This window comes from Spermophilus citellus, assembly GCF_964194105.1.
Source record: "Spermophilus citellus genome assembly, chromosome: 4".
Classification (NCBI taxonomy): domain Eukaryota; kingdom Metazoa; phylum Chordata; class Mammalia; order Rodentia; family Sciuridae; genus Spermophilus; species Spermophilus citellus.
This window is the reverse complement of record NC_138185.1, coordinates 177,786,995-177,795,778: the sequence shown is the minus strand read 5'-3', so window position 1 is coordinate 177,795,778 and position 8,784 is coordinate 177,786,995.

The following is an 8,784-nucleotide window of genomic DNA, read 5'->3' as shown; positions in this document are numbered from 1 at the left end:
CCTGTAATCCCAGTGGCTCTGGAGGCTGAGGCAGGAGGATCACAGTTCAAAGCCAGCCTCAGTAAAAGTGAGGCACTAAGCAACTCAGTGAGACCCTGTCTCTAAATAAAATACAAAATAGGGCTGTTGAAATGGCTCAATGGTTGAGTGCCCCTGAGTTCAATCCCCAGTACTCCCCATTAAAAAAAAAAGAAGATTGGCTCATGCTTTCTGAATGTTCCTATCTCTCAATTATATAATTAGTCAATTACCATTATCCTTATTACAGAAACTTGTTTTTGTTTTGTTTTGATTTTTGTACAACCCAGTTTTGGGGGCGGGTTTAGGAGGAGAGGTTTGTTTTGTTTTGGTTTGTTTTGGTTTTGAGACAGGGTCTCACTGAATTGCCCAGGCTGGCCTTAAACTTGGTGATCCTTACCCTCCCAAGTAGCTGGGATTATAGGCACATGCTACTGTACCTGGCTCAGAAATTTTCCATGTCAAGTTGTTTTATGGACAGCAGCCAGTCTGTGGATTAGACTGCCCCTGGGAAACTTGACTCCACTCCTTTGCTTTAGGAAGAGACTGAGTGAGGCTGGCTGTTCAGCTCAGCAGAGCAACAAGTGGGAGAACATAAGCATCATGACTGAACTGTCTAGTATCCTATGTTGAAATGTGGGGCTTTTTACTCTGAACAGATAACTTTAGGTTTTATTCATTAACAGACTTTATCTATTACAGGAAAAGAGTGGTATATAACATAGCATAGCTACACCATATAATGTAATTATATACTTAATAAATAAAAGTAGGTTCTGCACATATTTAAACATCTCTATTTGACAATCAGTTTCAATAGTCTATTTAATCCTCACGTCAATGCACATAACTGTTATTTTGTCTTGCAGAAAGGTGGACATTTTTCAATCCAGTTAGTTCACTTCAGCAGATACAGGCAGATTCTTAAGCATTACAGACAGCTAATGATATAAACTTAGATCTGAAAGGTGCAGATGGAGAAGCAGATGTAGCTGTCGCCATATACGCTGAGTAAGCACAGCAGGCGTGCTGAAATGTTCCTGCCAGAGAGCCCACAATAATAAAATATTAGCTCTCTGAAACCATGCTGGACTTTAGACTCCAAATGGAAACTAATCATTAAAGTCATTTACTGTGAGCCATGTCAGGAGGGTATACAGCACTCAATAAATTAATATAATTGAAAAGGCCCACTGTAAATATATAAGAAAATGAGAAGAGCCACCGTACAGCAAACATAAAACAGAAGTGTATGGTCCAAAGTTTGCTCAGAAACGGTCAAATTTATTTCTCTAACTACAGGTGGAGACATGTCTATTCTGTAATGATCATCAAATCAACTAATAAACATATCTAATTAGAAACAATTCATAATATGCCTTGGCAAACTTTTTCACAGCCCCCAAAATGGGAGGTAGTTCTTAAAGAAACTAAAGATAGTTTTGGGGCCATTTCACAATTTATTACTCAGGGTCTTTTTTTTCTCAATATCTATTAAAATACAGAACGTAATTCTGGGCATTATCAAATCCCAGAATTCAACAAAAACATTCTCTTCCTTTACAGGATACTGTATTACCATTAATATTTCAGCAACTTGATAGCCTTTTTAATAGAAATACTTCCTTACAGAAAAAGATATATTTGATAAATCAGTAGGCTTAATGTTCTCATTAAAAATAGAATTTTAGAATTAAACATTGCAAGAGCCCACATATGATGGCATAATCCATGCTCAATGGAGAAAGGCTGTCTCTAACTCTGAGGTCTATATTTATCTCGTTAGTACTTAATAAATAATTAAAGAGTGATTTCACTAGCCCCATAACTTCATCTATCAATTCCATGCTTGTGGTTCCCAAACCTGAGCCTCCCAACTCCAAAATGCATATTTTCCACTCACTGCTGGACTTCCTCCTATGAATGTCCCCAAACATAGCAATATTGTTCTTAGCCGACATTATCGTTTAAGTCGTGGTCCACAGCACCGACACTGGTATCACCTCAGAGTTTGTTAGAAATGCAAAAATCTCAGGCTTTGTGACCCAAATAATTTAATCACTATCCCTCGCTGTTCCTATGCTTGTTCAGGTTTGAAAAGCACTGCCCTTGGATTCCCTCATCTCTGTTGAATTTTACTTCTTCACAAATGTTTTCAAACCTACAGAATACTTAACCTCACAAGGATTTCATGAAGATTAATTTTTAAACCTCTGCAGATTAAGTTATTTTTAAATTGCCTTGAAGAAAGGGCACTAAGCCACTAAATAGAGCACAATGTGATCCTTCCTTATTGGAGGTTCTTTAATCAGCAGACTTATCACTTCAAAGTGACATCTTTACTCATAAGTAATCTTTATTCATCAGTAATCTCCAGATTTGTTATTCTTAGAAAAAATTCTAATCCCTTAGAAAATTATTGATTTTATGGATTTCTCTATTTTGCCAAAACAAACAGTGCCATCCCCAGAATAGGTTAAATGTATACACAGGATCTTTGTGTGGATGGATGCTTCTGCCTGTTAAGGCAGCTGAGCAGTATCTTCTCATAGTTCAGAAATAGCATCTCTTCCAGCAGAGCAGGCCACATTCCCCACAGGAGACAGATTGTTAACACCAGGCCCTACAGTATAATTTTCCCTGCCTAAATTCCCTAGTTAGGAAAAAAATACAGTTCTGTGGACAGTGGGTATAAGATGTCCCAGTCGGAGGCATTTTTCTAACCAGCAAACACCTGCCCAACAGGCTGCCCTGATTTCTTTTAAAGACAATATCAGAGTACCAGACATCTTTGTAGGCTAATAGTTATGGTCCCTCAGTAGGTGTTCTGTAAAACAAATTTAAATATTTCTCCATAAAACCCTGGTCAGAGCTTGCTTTGATGTCATATGAATCCTTCCCAATTCAGTATGTTTTGGAAAGATACTCTAGCATTCAGCAACCTACACCTGTCTTGTTTAACAGTTAAAGCCATCTACAGCGATTAGATAACCATCAATGACATAGCTGGGGGATTCATGAACTGGGTTAAGAAGATAGGACTTTATGACCTCAATGGATCCTTTAAGCTTCAAAATTCCTTAATTTCTCAACTCTGTAACTACTTTTATTTCACATGTATGACTGTAATACTATCAAGTCTTCCCTGAAGTTCATTAAAGGTGAAGTTTTAGATGAGTTAGACATTAAACAACTAAATAATTATGATTCTTAACTAGCTTAGACCAAAAAAAAAAAGTATTCTTTTAATGCTTCTGTTTACTTTTTTTTAAAAATTTTTTAGTTGTTGATGGACCTTTATTTATTTATATGTGGTGCTGAGAATTGAACCCAGTGCCTCCTCACAACATGCCAGGCAAGTGCGCTACCGCTGCCGCTGAACTACGGCCCCAGCCCGTTCTGTTATTTTTTAAGGCACTTATTTTACCATTAACAGAAGAACCAATATCTATTTCCTTCTTAGCTTTAAAAATTCATTTACAAAAACTTTCAAACTTTGGACTTGGGAGTTTTACAAAATATTTCCCTTGAATGATTTTGTTTTCCATCTCCTTAAAATTCTAATTTTATCATTATTTCTTTTCCTTTTATTTTTTTTTAAAGAGACAGAGAATTTTTTAATTTTTTCAGTGGATACAACATCATTTTTTTATTTTTATGTGGTGCTAAAGATCAAAGCCAGCGCCCCGCATATGCCAGGCAAGATTGTTACCGCTTGAGCCACATCCCCAGCCCTCCCTTTATTTATTTTTTTTTTTTTTGAGAGAGAGAGAGAGAGAGAGAGAGAGAATTTTTAATATTTATTTTTTAGTTCTCAGCGGACACAACATCTTTGTTGGTATGTGGTGCTGAGGATCGAACCCGGGCCGCACGCATGCCAGGCGAGCGTGCTACCGCTTGAGCCACATCCCCAGCCCCCTCCCTTTATTTCTTTAGGTTCATTTGTAGTCCTGTTATTTTCTAAGGTTGAATGAAAATGTCTTTTCTACCCTTTCCTCCAGTTGCATTTAAAATAACATGTCTATACAATAATCCTTTTTCTCATACTAATAAGTTTTCACATGTAATACTTTCATTGTTCAATTATAAATATAAATTTCATTGATTTATGATCTTAATTGTACATGAACATTTATACATACTCATATTTTTTTCTCATTTCTAGCATTTTTTAAGCCAGTCATTTTTCAGGGATCAGTTTTTTTAGGACTAGGACGATTGATAAGTATATTTTAGTTTTGTATTCTTTTTGTTTTTAATTTCTTATACATTTATTTTTATGTGGTGCAGAGGATCAAACCCAGCACCTCACACATGCTAGGTGAGCGCTCTACCACTGAGCCACAACTCCAGCCTGTTTTTAATTTTTAATTTTTACTTTATATATATTTTTTCTTTTACCTGTTTCCCTTCTTCTTCTTCTTTTCTTCCACTAACAGCCAATCTTTATTGGCACCAAAACAGTCATGAAGACCAAAATAGAAGACACAGAGGTAAACCCACATAAATACAGTTATCTCATACTAGACAAAGGCACCATACCATAAACATACATTGGAGAAAAGATAGCCTCTTTAACAAATGGTGCTGGGAAAACTGGAAATCCACATATAACAAAATGAAATTAGACCCTTATCTCTCACCCTGCACAAAATTTAACTCAAAGTAGATCAAGGACCTAGGCATTAGACCAGAGACCCTGCACATAATAGAAGAAAAAGTCGGCCCATTACATCAGCTCAGGAACCGACTTCCTCAACGAGACTCCTAAAGCACAACAAATAAAATCAAGAATCAATATATGGGATAATATCAAACCACAAAGCTTCTTCATAGCAAAGGAAACAATCAAGAATGTAAGCAGAGAGCCTACAGAATGGGAGAAAATCTTTGTCACCTACACTTCAAATAGAGCATTAATTTCCAGGATATATAAAGAACTCAGAAAACTTAATACCAAAAAAAAAAACAAAAAACAAAAAACAGCCCAATCAATAAATGGGCAAAGGAACTGAACAGACACTTCATAGAAGAAATACAATCGGTCAACAAATATAAGAAAAAACGTTCAACATCACAGGCAATTAGAGAAATGCAAATTAAAACTACACTGAGATAGATTTCATCTGACTCCAGTCAGAATGGCAAATATCAACAATACAAGTAACAGGGTTGGGGATATAGCTCAGTTGGTAAGAGCACTTGCCTTGCATGCACAAGGCCCTGGGTTCAATCCCCAGCACCACCAAAAAAAAAAAAGAGAGAGAGAGAGAGAGAGAGAATATAAGTAACAATAAATGTTGGCAAGGGGGCTGGGGATGTGGCTCAAGTGGTAGCTCGATCGCCTGGCATGCATGCGGCCCGGGTTCGATCCTCAGCACCACATACAAACAAAGATGTTGTGTCTGCCAATAACTAGAAAATAAATATTAAAAAATTCTCTCTCTTAAAAAAAAAAAAAAAAGAAAAAAGACCTTTAAAAAAAATGTTGGCAAGGATGTGGGGGAAAAGGCACACTCATACATTGCTGGTGGGACTGCAAATTGTGCAATCACTCCAGAAAGCAGTATGGAGATTTCTCAGAAAACTTGGAATAAAACCACCATTTGGCCCAGTTATCCCACTCCTTAACATATACTCAAAGGACTTAAAATCAGAGTCCTCTAGTGATACGTTCATATCAATGTTCATAGCAACCCAATTCATAATAGCTAAGCTATGGAACCAAACTAGGTACCCTTCACCAAATTAATGGATAAAGAAAACACGGTACATATACACAATGGAATATTACTCAGCCATAAAGAATGAAAGTATGGCATTTGTTGGAAAATGGATGGAACTGGAAACTATCATGTTAAATGAAATAAGCCCAATCCCAAAAAATCCAAAGGCCAAATATTCTCTCTGATATGCAGATACTAACTCACAAATGGGCAGGGGGAAGTGAGGAGTGGAGGTTCATGGGTTTGGATGGAGGGGAGTGGGGAAAAGAGAAAGAAAATTGGAAATGAGAAAGACAGTAAAATCAGACATAACTTTCCTGTGTTCATATATGAAACTATAAAGTTACCAATGTAACTATAAAGTTACCAGCATAACTACACATGTACATCCACAAAAATTGTTATACTCCATGTATGTATATGTCAAAGTACATTCTACTGTCATGTATAACTAAAAGGAACACATAAATTTTTAAAAAAATTTTTTAAATAAAAATATAAACAAATGTGTGCTTTGGTCTGAATGTTGGGAACCTCCTCAAAACTCCTATTTGAGATTTAATCTCCAATGTGGTTAAGAGGTAGGATGTTATAAGTTGATTAGTGCATAAGGGCTGTACCCTTGTCAATGGATTAGTGGCCTTATAAAAAGAGGCCTGAGGGAGCTGGATAGCCCCTTGCCTCATTAGGACACAGCAAAAAGGTGTATCATCTAGTGTCTAAACTCCCCAAACTCTAATACATTTCTGTTGTTTATTATATATAATCTACTGTACTTTGTTAAAACAGACCAAACAAAAACAAAGGATTAAACATTTTTTCAACCATCCATCTGAATATCTAGTAATTTACTAATAGCTTAAATACACACAAAAATGATTTCTTTTAAATAGCAAGCTAAATGGGTATGATGATATATCTGTTCATCATTTATCCTTAAATACAGAGGCACTTTAGCATTTAACCTGTACTTGATTTAGACATTAAGAACCACTTAGGGCTAAAATACCATCTTTTCACTAAGACAAAATACATTCTTAACGAACAGAAGTTGAAGGTACAAGCAAAAAAGCAGGTGTTTTTATTACAACATCTTTCCTCAGTCTAAAAAAACACTGAAGCATACTTGTCTTACATAAAGAATGAATAACTATTTTTGGCATGATGAAAATGCTCTAAAATTGATTGTTAATGGTTATAGAATTCCATGAAAATATTTAAAATTACTGAATTGTATAATTCAAATGAGTTAATTGTATGATATGTGAAATATATCAACATAGTTATTTTTGAAATGAGTAATATTTTACTCTACTAGCAGAAGATTTTAAATGCTCTCATTTTGTTTTGTGTGTGTGTAGAGAAATATTATTGAGTCCTTAAAAAATAATGAATTCCTATCATTTATAGCAACGTGGATGAAACTGGAGGACATTTTAAACAAAATAAAGCAGGCAAGATGGACAAATACCACACATTCTTATTCACATGTGGAAACCTAAAGAGTAGTCACTAGAAGTTAGGAAGTTAGGAAGTTATTCACTAGAAGTTAGGAAGTTAGGAAGAGGGGATGGAGGGAGACTGGATAATAGTCATCAAAATGCAGTTAAATAGGAAGAACACATTCCAGTGTTCCACAGCACAGTTGAGTGACTGTAGTTTACAACCATTTACTATATATTTTATTAAGAACTAAAAGAGAGTTCAAAGTGTCCCAACACAAATCATGAATTTTAAGGGGATGAAAATGCTAATTACCTTAATTTGACTATTACATATTATATTCATGTATGAAATTATCACACTGTACCCCATAAATACACACAATTACTAAGTGTAAGTCAAAATATCTTTTAAGTGCTCTAATGTTACAACAGGCTTCTTAGGTTTTACTAGATATCAAGACAACCAGAAACACAGAGAAAAGTATATTTTATTGGCATTTTGGTCTAGCACAGTTCAATTCAAATAAAATGGAACTTACTTAAGCAAACTGAATATAACAATTATAAGTTTTCTGTTTTACCATCATATGATTGTGTTCATGCAAGTAACAATCATCAGAACTATCTTTCTAAGCATATATCAGCGCACCACCTTTCATTTGAAGTACTTGATATGTAAATTTCATTGTCAAAACATATCTGGCTTTAGCAATGTAAACATCTGCTATAAGTAAACTTTAAAAGGAAAAAGCGAATGTTACTGATGAATAAATCAAAACAGAACTAAGTATCGTCACGTGACATAATTAAACATTATATAATACTGTTTCAATAAGAACCACAACTTAATAAAGTTCACACAAAGGAAGCAGAAATAAGAAATGTAAACTCCCAAAATAGTGTTAAAATACTGAAGGATATAATGTAAAATTTACCACAGAAAAAGAAGGGAAAACAACAAAATGAGTAGTGAAAACCAAATTTGGTTTAGTAGTTACAATAGTCATTTTACTGCAAAGGCTTTCTTTATGCACTCTAACCAAATGCTTTATTTTCTGTATCCTTTTTAAAAAGAAATTATTGTGGTTAGTCACATAAGTTAGGTACTTTGTAGGAATTTCACATTTATTGTCATTTGTGGGAATGTTACCCCCACCAAAATTTTTCATCTCTAAATAATTTTTCCAAATAATCAAAAACATTAAATTATCTTCATGAAAATTGCCATTATAAAGTCAGATAATTTCTAAACAAATCATAAAATAAATCTGCCTTACCAGAAAAACTACAGGAAAAAGTGTATGCATAAGTGCTGAAAATCACTAAAAAAAATCAACAAATAAGAAAAAATGTTCACATTTATTATAACTATTGATTTGTTCCTTTCTGGATAAAATTAAATAAGTTTTTAAAAGGTCAGTGAGGATATTCAGTGCCACTTTGGATTTGTCTGCAATATACAAATAAGTTATATCTGTTGTACAAGGCAGACTCTATTTTTACTCTTTAACATAATTAAGTTATAAAGACTTTGAAATTCTAAAACCAGTTATAATACTGTGGCAAGCAAAACAAATTTGTTCTCAATGCTCTCA